A 7,571-nucleotide genomic window follows, 5' to 3' on the forward strand; every position below is an offset into this window, starting at 1 on the left:
ACCGGCAACCTTCCGATTACAAGGTGAACTCTCAACTCTTGAACCACGATCGCTCAAGTTCAGCCTAAAGCTTTTTTTATAGTTGCCTGACACTGTTGCCTGCATTTAGAGTTGTGCATGGTGGACTTGCTCTGCAATCCTGCAGCCCTAACACTAGTTGCTAGGGGATTTATGTCCTCAGGTTGATCAGTTCTCTTCCAGTCTGTTAGAAAAATGGCTGCAGAAGAAGTAGCTGGAAATGCGCAGGTACTACATGGGCCAGTCGCATTTGTTTTAGGCATTGATGGGATGTTGAGTTTGGTGTTGACAAAAAAAATAAATAATCCACTCATTACTATTAAAAGTAATGCAGCACTCAATACTCAATACTTCATTGCTTGGTGGGGGGAAAAGTAATTTGTAACATTACTTCTGTGTTGCTCTGTAAAAAGATGTAAAATTCATTGTAAGACATGTTATCTAACAGTATTTATCTTCCCCTTCAGTCCTGATACTCAACACAAATCCCTGTTTGTGTGTGGGACAAAGCTTAAAGGCCCGCACAAACTTTGTTTTAGTTTAGTTGAGATTGAACACAAGACGGAACAGAAAGCAAATTAAAAACCAGGCCAAAGAGATGCAAAGCCGCAGTAATTCTACTGTAGAAACAACTGGAAATGGGTGATGCAATGTTACAAGCCTGACTAGCCATCGCTGCCTTTGTTATCTGTTGAAGATCAGGCTCTGGCTGCTGTGCTGGGGTCAGCATACACTTAGCTTTAGCATCACTTTGGGTTCTGGCCTAACGTTTTGTTAGGATGTTGTCTATGGATGCTTGGAAAGAGTTGATGCTGTGTTAGCAACAGCCTCCTTTTGCAGTGTTTGCACTTTATGTTTGTTTGCACACAAGCTGATTATAGCAAGACCCATTTAAGATGTGTATATTTCTGTAAATTCTCCCCCCCACCCCCATCTATCATGCAGATAATGACGTAACTGTAGCTGTAATGTGGCTACTGAATTTGGTGCATTTACAGCTTTAGTTACTGCATTACTGAAAATTGTAAATTGTAGTGTGATTCCAGTGACATGTTAGTTTTGAATATACTGGTTATTTTGTGCCTCGGGTGTAGCTTTAATGCAGAAATGCAGTCCTTAACTAATTTATTATATAAACTGTCATTTAAAATAAAAAAAAAGGAAATATTTTAGAAATCTGTCCAAAAAATGTTTAAAGAAATTTTATTAAACAATTGACAACAAAATCTAAATTTATTTTAAATAGCCAAATTTGGGTACTGGACCTCAAGTAAATAACTAATTTGGCATCTTAATCAAAATTAAACTGTTTTACTTTTTTTTTTCTTTCTCTCTGCTTATCTGTAAAACAGCAAATTTGAACATTTTTAGCATTAAAATAATTTGATTATAGAGCTTGGCCTTGCTGATGGATTAACTGTCTTTTGGTAATTATTTTAGAGCAGCTGTGGTATAAGCTTTACATTGGGTGATGTCTTAATATTTTATTTTTTTAAAAGCACTGTATAAATTGCATATTGGTGGTAGTGTGAGGGCCTCAGCTTGTACATCTGGAATGAAAATGGAGTACATCTGAAATAATGTAGGTTTCTAATGAGTGTGGGTTGCCTCCCTTTAGAGGTTTTCTGGGCACACCCAGCTGTTAGACCTTGTAATGCATTGTATTCCATTTGGCTGTGGAATGCCTTGGTTTCCTCCAAGAGGGACTGGGACTTGCTGGGGGAAAAAATAATGTCTGGATTAGCCAAAGAACTCCAGCTGGGTAACTCTGGTGAGAGTTAGCCACAGGAAGACTGGTATGGCTAACTCTCAGAAGAAGAGAACAGAGTTGGCTTAAAAATATAGGAGCACAGCCTGTAGCAGATGAGCAAATGGTCACAAAAGACTGACAGAATACAGAAATGTGCCAACTTCAGAGAAAATGGTTATGTATCTGTTATTGCTATTCAGCCATAGAAGTGGAAATTATTTACCACAGTGTTGCACAAAGATGGCTTGACATATTTCTGTTAAATTTCAATGACTTTAATTGCATATTTATCACCCATTATATTACAATTTTAAAATGGTGACATAAAAGATGTAGATGATGATGATCTAATGTTTTCTTGTACAATTTCTAGAGGGGTTTCCAGATCCAGCTGACCTGTAAGGTGTGCCGAGAGAGCCACAAAACTCAGGTGTGGCTTTGTTTGTTAGTTCTGAGGTAGGCATATAGTGTGTGTTGTTGTTGTTGTTGTTTTGTTTTTTTTTGTTGTTTTTTTTCCTTATGGGTGTACTGTGCTTAGTAGATTTATTAGATCACCTGTTATTTTAAAAACAAGAAAACACAAATAATTTAGTAAGTCTGTCAAAAAATTATGGAGTGCAAGTAAATAGCTGTCATTTGGCATTTTAATAAAAAAATTAATGTGATTTTTGATTTTGTTTCTGCTTTTTTCCTTTTGCAAAACTGTAAACTTGAATATTTATGAACAATGCCAATAATGATAGTATTCATTTGGATTAAATAGCTTGCACATACTGGTGGATTAATCATCACAGAATCATAAAAAATCAGAAATTGTCAGTACTGTTAATTTAGGACAGACCTGGCATAAACCTTATATTGAGTAAAATAAAAAGAAATGTAAAACAGCAAAATAATATTGAAAGCCTAACCTTTTTAAAATGCCTACAAATAAACAGATAAGTACATCCTCTTAATTCTAATGTCTTACATAAGGATATAATAAGTCATCTGTTTCTCATCAGGGCTTAGTATCGGGTCAATATAACCTGAGGTAAACAACAAAGTTTTCCAGTTGAAAAGTCGAAGTTCAGAATTAGAGTTTTGGTTTCTGGCAAACCTTTTAAAAAGGTCATTTACTGACTGATCTGTGAAAAGACTTCAACATGAAATGTTCAGACTGTCTGCAGCTCAGTAGGTAGTGTGGTCGCCCCATGATCGGAAGGTCGGGGGTTCGAATCCACTGAACGGCTACCCTGAGGTACCCCTGAGCAAGGTACCGTCCCTCCCCAGGGGTGATTTTCGGCTGCCCACTGATTCACTGAGGGAATAGGTTAAAGTCATTTCAGCTTCATCTTCAAATTATTCACGTTCTCTCAAGACCAAGACTCAAGTCCAATTACAACATGCCAAATAATTGATCAGTGTGTTATGTTTTAAAGCGTTACACAGATGACCTTCATTTAAATACTGATTGCTACAGCAATGTACAGTAAATGTTTTGGAGGAACTGATTCACGGAGTTCAAAAGATGGCGACTATAGATTTTACTCTGAGCTAATAATAGGGCTGTGACGTAATTGCAGTCTCCCTTATCAGAAAATGATGAGTGAATGAATGACTGTAAAAGTGGTTATTTTAACTGGAATATGTGAACTGCTAAAATGCTAACTGTTATATATTTCAGTGTTTGTAACATATAGAAGTTTGACTTGCTTTGCTCTAAGCTGTGACTTTATGAATGAGGAAATAAACTGGCATGTCAAATAGCTGTCCACAGAATGTGTTACCATGGTAACTAGGTTGAGGTTGAAGCTTCCTGGAACAGAAAAGCAAGAGTTTACCTTTCATCACACTAATTGTTAGCCGGACCTGATTCCTGGTATGGGGCCCTGGTCTCCAGTGTTAACACAATGCAAGTGCCTTTCCAAGAACGGTGGTATTACAATAATACAGTCCAGGACCCACATGCCAGACTCTGAAGAGCGGGCCAGAGTTCATCACAGTACAAGTAGAAATGTTTTGTTTTTGTGAAGGGTCGTAGGGAAGATGTCTCTTTTCTTTAAAAAAAAAAAAAAAAACCCACAAAAAAACCCCCCAAAACAAAAGGGATCACTGCATAGATCGAATATCCACAAGGCCGATTATGTAAAAGCAGCGCAGTAAAGAGCAGGCCAGTAACTCTCCAGCTTCAAGCTACTACTGCTAAAGGCAATTCTGCTAGCTATTGAGGTGTGTGTGCGTGTGCGACACTAAATGAAACCATAATATGCCATGTGGTGTTTATCTCAGGCTATAATTGCTTAACTTTACAACATAGTAAAGGCTATATTTTATTTTTAAAAAAAAGGTCGTAATACCTTAGAATTGATGGGGGTTTACTCTTTTTGCAGTGACTGAATGACTGTATAGTGTTAATTTCTGCAAAATGCACTCCATGACTGAGCTGATGGTGTGCAGTATGACAAAAGTACTGGACTTTGGAAGTTTGACACATTTATATTTCAATGTCTAAACTTCAACTGTGTTAGTTTATTAAATTTAAACTGCATTTCAATCACTTTTACTATATTATTACATTTAAATACCCATATTGCTTTCCCCAGTAGCAGCTAGGTGCAGCAAATCAGTTGCACCCAACAAAACTCCATATTGCCATAATTGTTTCTTTCTAATTGTATTTTCATTCTTACAGCCTCTTGAGTACGCCTACATGTGCCAATTCTGTGAATGAAGCAGGGGATCTACGGATATGTTTGAATGATCTGATTCATAATGTGAAGGTGAGTGGTTTCATTTTAACTCTTTGGTAACATTGAGTTTTTATTGTTAAAAATTTGTATGACATTTAAAAACGACATACATTTGTTCACTGATACTGACTTAAAACAACAATAAAAAAAAAAAATCAAGTCTGTTTTATTTATATAGCAGCAAATTGTAGCTCTAGTTATGTCAGAACTAATGGATAGTGGACAGTTTACCTCTACACTGGCAACAGTCTGGAGCCTTTACTCATTATACAGTCACTGGTTACGTCATTATTTATGGATATAGGCAGAAACGATGATCAGCTGATGCTAACAGACCCGAAATGTGTTAAGGAAAAAGTTTCCCACCGCATTACACCGCCAGCCTGAACACTGACACAAAACAGGATCGATCTATGCTTTCATATCATTTAGACCAAATGTTGACTCTTCCAGCTGAATGTCATCAGATCTTTTATTGCCCAATTTTATGATGGCGTAGTAACTGGAGTTTCAGTTTTGTGTTCTTAGCTGATAGGCGGGGCGCTCGGTGTAGTCTTCTGCTGCTGTTGCCCATCTGTGTCAAGGTTTGATGTGTTGTAGGTTCAGAAATTCTCTTTTGCATAACTTCCTGGTAATGACTGGTGATATGAGCTACTGTTGCTTTAACAGTTTGAAGCAATCTGGTTATCTTGCTCTGCTCTCATACTCTTCACCCAGAGAACTGCCACTTACTGGATGTTTTCTTTCTCACACCATGATTAGGAGTCAACTTTATTGTAATTACACATGTATTAATACGGGGTAACAAAATGCAGTTTGCATCTAATCAGAAGTGCAAGAGCAGTAAGCGCAATAGGAGCAGATTATGTATGTGATCTGCAGACCTTTGTGACAGAAAAGTCTCAGATTAGTAGTTTGTCTTTGCAGCAACAATGCATTTAGATGTGCTGACAATGTAATTACATGATTTTGATATCTGTGTTTTAATGAGTAGCTGAATAGGTGTACCTAAGGAAGTGACTGATGAAATTTCTGGTTGTTTGTCCATCAATCAATCCCATTCTCATTAACAAGTGAACATAAGAGCTTAGAAGGAATTTCTAAAACTTTGGCACAAATGTTCACTTGAACTAGTTTAAATTTGGTGGTCAAACATCCCTAGGGACTAGAAGGGTGTGTGGGTTTTTGTTTTTTTTTTGTTTTTTTTAATTCCACCAATTTCTTATATATATATATTAACCTGGTTGGTTGTGAGAAGCACATCTGGTGAGACAAATGAAAATGTTTATTTGTTTTTAATTTCTTGTCAGAAATCTGATGCTATGCTCTACGCTCCAAGAATTGAAGACTTTCCAGTAAGTTTTTAAAAAGTTCAGTTTTGATTTCTAATCATCGTGTGAATCGATTACAAAGTGCTAACAAGTGTTGCGTGTATGTCCAAATCCTGGAGGTCTCTTTAACCTCCACTCTTCTCCAAAGACTAAACAAAAGGAATCACACATTCAGTTTACGGAGTGCTATAAAAGGCACTAACACCACGCCCATGCTTCTGTTTCCTCCTTGGTAAACATACCTGTATTCAGATAGCCAACCAACACAACAGCCATCCAAAGCATGTAGAAGGCAACATATTCTTTGTTGGAATGTTTTGTACACCGTACTCTGGGCCCTGTATTATGAATTCAACATACCCATGGAGCAAGTTCGGCTGTTACCATGGTGATGTACCCCAGTTAAATAAACTACCTTCATGGTACAGAAAACAGAATTAACCTTGATTACCTGGATAATCTGATTCCTGCTTCGTAATATGGGCCTCTGGTATCATCTTGAGAAGGGAGTGTTTAGTACATTTTTAATTTTGGTGTTTGGCATTATTTATTATTATTATTATTATTATTATTATTATTATTATTATTATTATTCTAAAGCTTGTCATGATAAAGTAATTTTATTTATTTTTATTCCTTAGAAATGTAACTCGTAGAACATTTTCAGGAAATGCTAAGAAATTTTCTTGTGTTTCCAGGATTTCTGTAAAAAGATGGTGCTGAAATGTTACATGTTGGAGTTGATAATGGTCCTTGATGAGGAAGAAATTGGGCGTGGTTCACAGGAATGTGTCCGTGATTTCAATTATAATCTGCAAACAACAAAAAATGTAAGTTTGACTTCTTCTAAAAGGATACATTTAAGAGTCTTTGCTTAAATGTACAATCAAAAAGATTTTTTCACATAACCACTGCTGAAGCTTATTATCTTTCTTTAGCTTTCAGTTGTAATTGTTTGTATTCATTTGAGGAAAAACAAATCTTTAATTTTTGTCTCCTGTTAGGATCTGTGTCCAGCATGTGAAACGTACACGCTTCAAAATATTACAACATTTATGGACAGACTAATGGACCTTTTGCAAAATCTCAACTCTGCATAATATTATATAATGATGTAAATACTGTAAACTACTACTGTGCATTTGTGTAGATTTGTAAATAACTGTTTTTATCGCTTATGTTGCTACCATACGTAATAATAAATTAAAGATGTATTTTATGCTATAGGCTGATGACACTAAATGTAGCATGGCATGTCAGTGCTACACATCTGGCCTATTTGTTTTTAAATATGCTGTCAGTGCCACAGCTTTTAGCTATACTGTATATACATAATGTTATCACACTGCTATACACTACTGAATAAAATGTACTGATACACCTAATGGACTCTAGTATCTGAGTACGTTCAGTATATGCTTACTCCAGTGTTTTGTCTGTGAGGTCTTCAGTTCTGCATTTTCCTCTCTGGCTGCTACATGTGCGGCTTGAAAGTCTTTTGTAAACTTTATTTCTTTTTTACATTGCGTGTTAAAACAAACTCTCAACTGTTACTTCACGTACTGTTGAATACATGGGAGATTGTGTATCTGATACACAAACTGTTCTATTTAATTTTGTTCGATTCCGGGTCAGCATCAGAGATGGAGCATTTATCGTGCAAGTGGCAAGAGAGTCTTTAATAGATACTCACAGGAAAACTGCCATTAACATTCTGTATACAAGGGCAGCTTATCTGCC

This window comes from Pundamilia nyererei, unplaced genomic scaffold (assembly GCF_000239375.1).
Source record: "Pundamilia nyererei isolate P.nyererei 1_Seehausen unplaced genomic scaffold, PunNye1.0 scaffold00022, whole genome shotgun sequence".
Classification (NCBI taxonomy): domain Eukaryota; kingdom Metazoa; phylum Chordata; class Actinopteri; order Cichliformes; family Cichlidae; genus Pundamilia; species Pundamilia nyererei.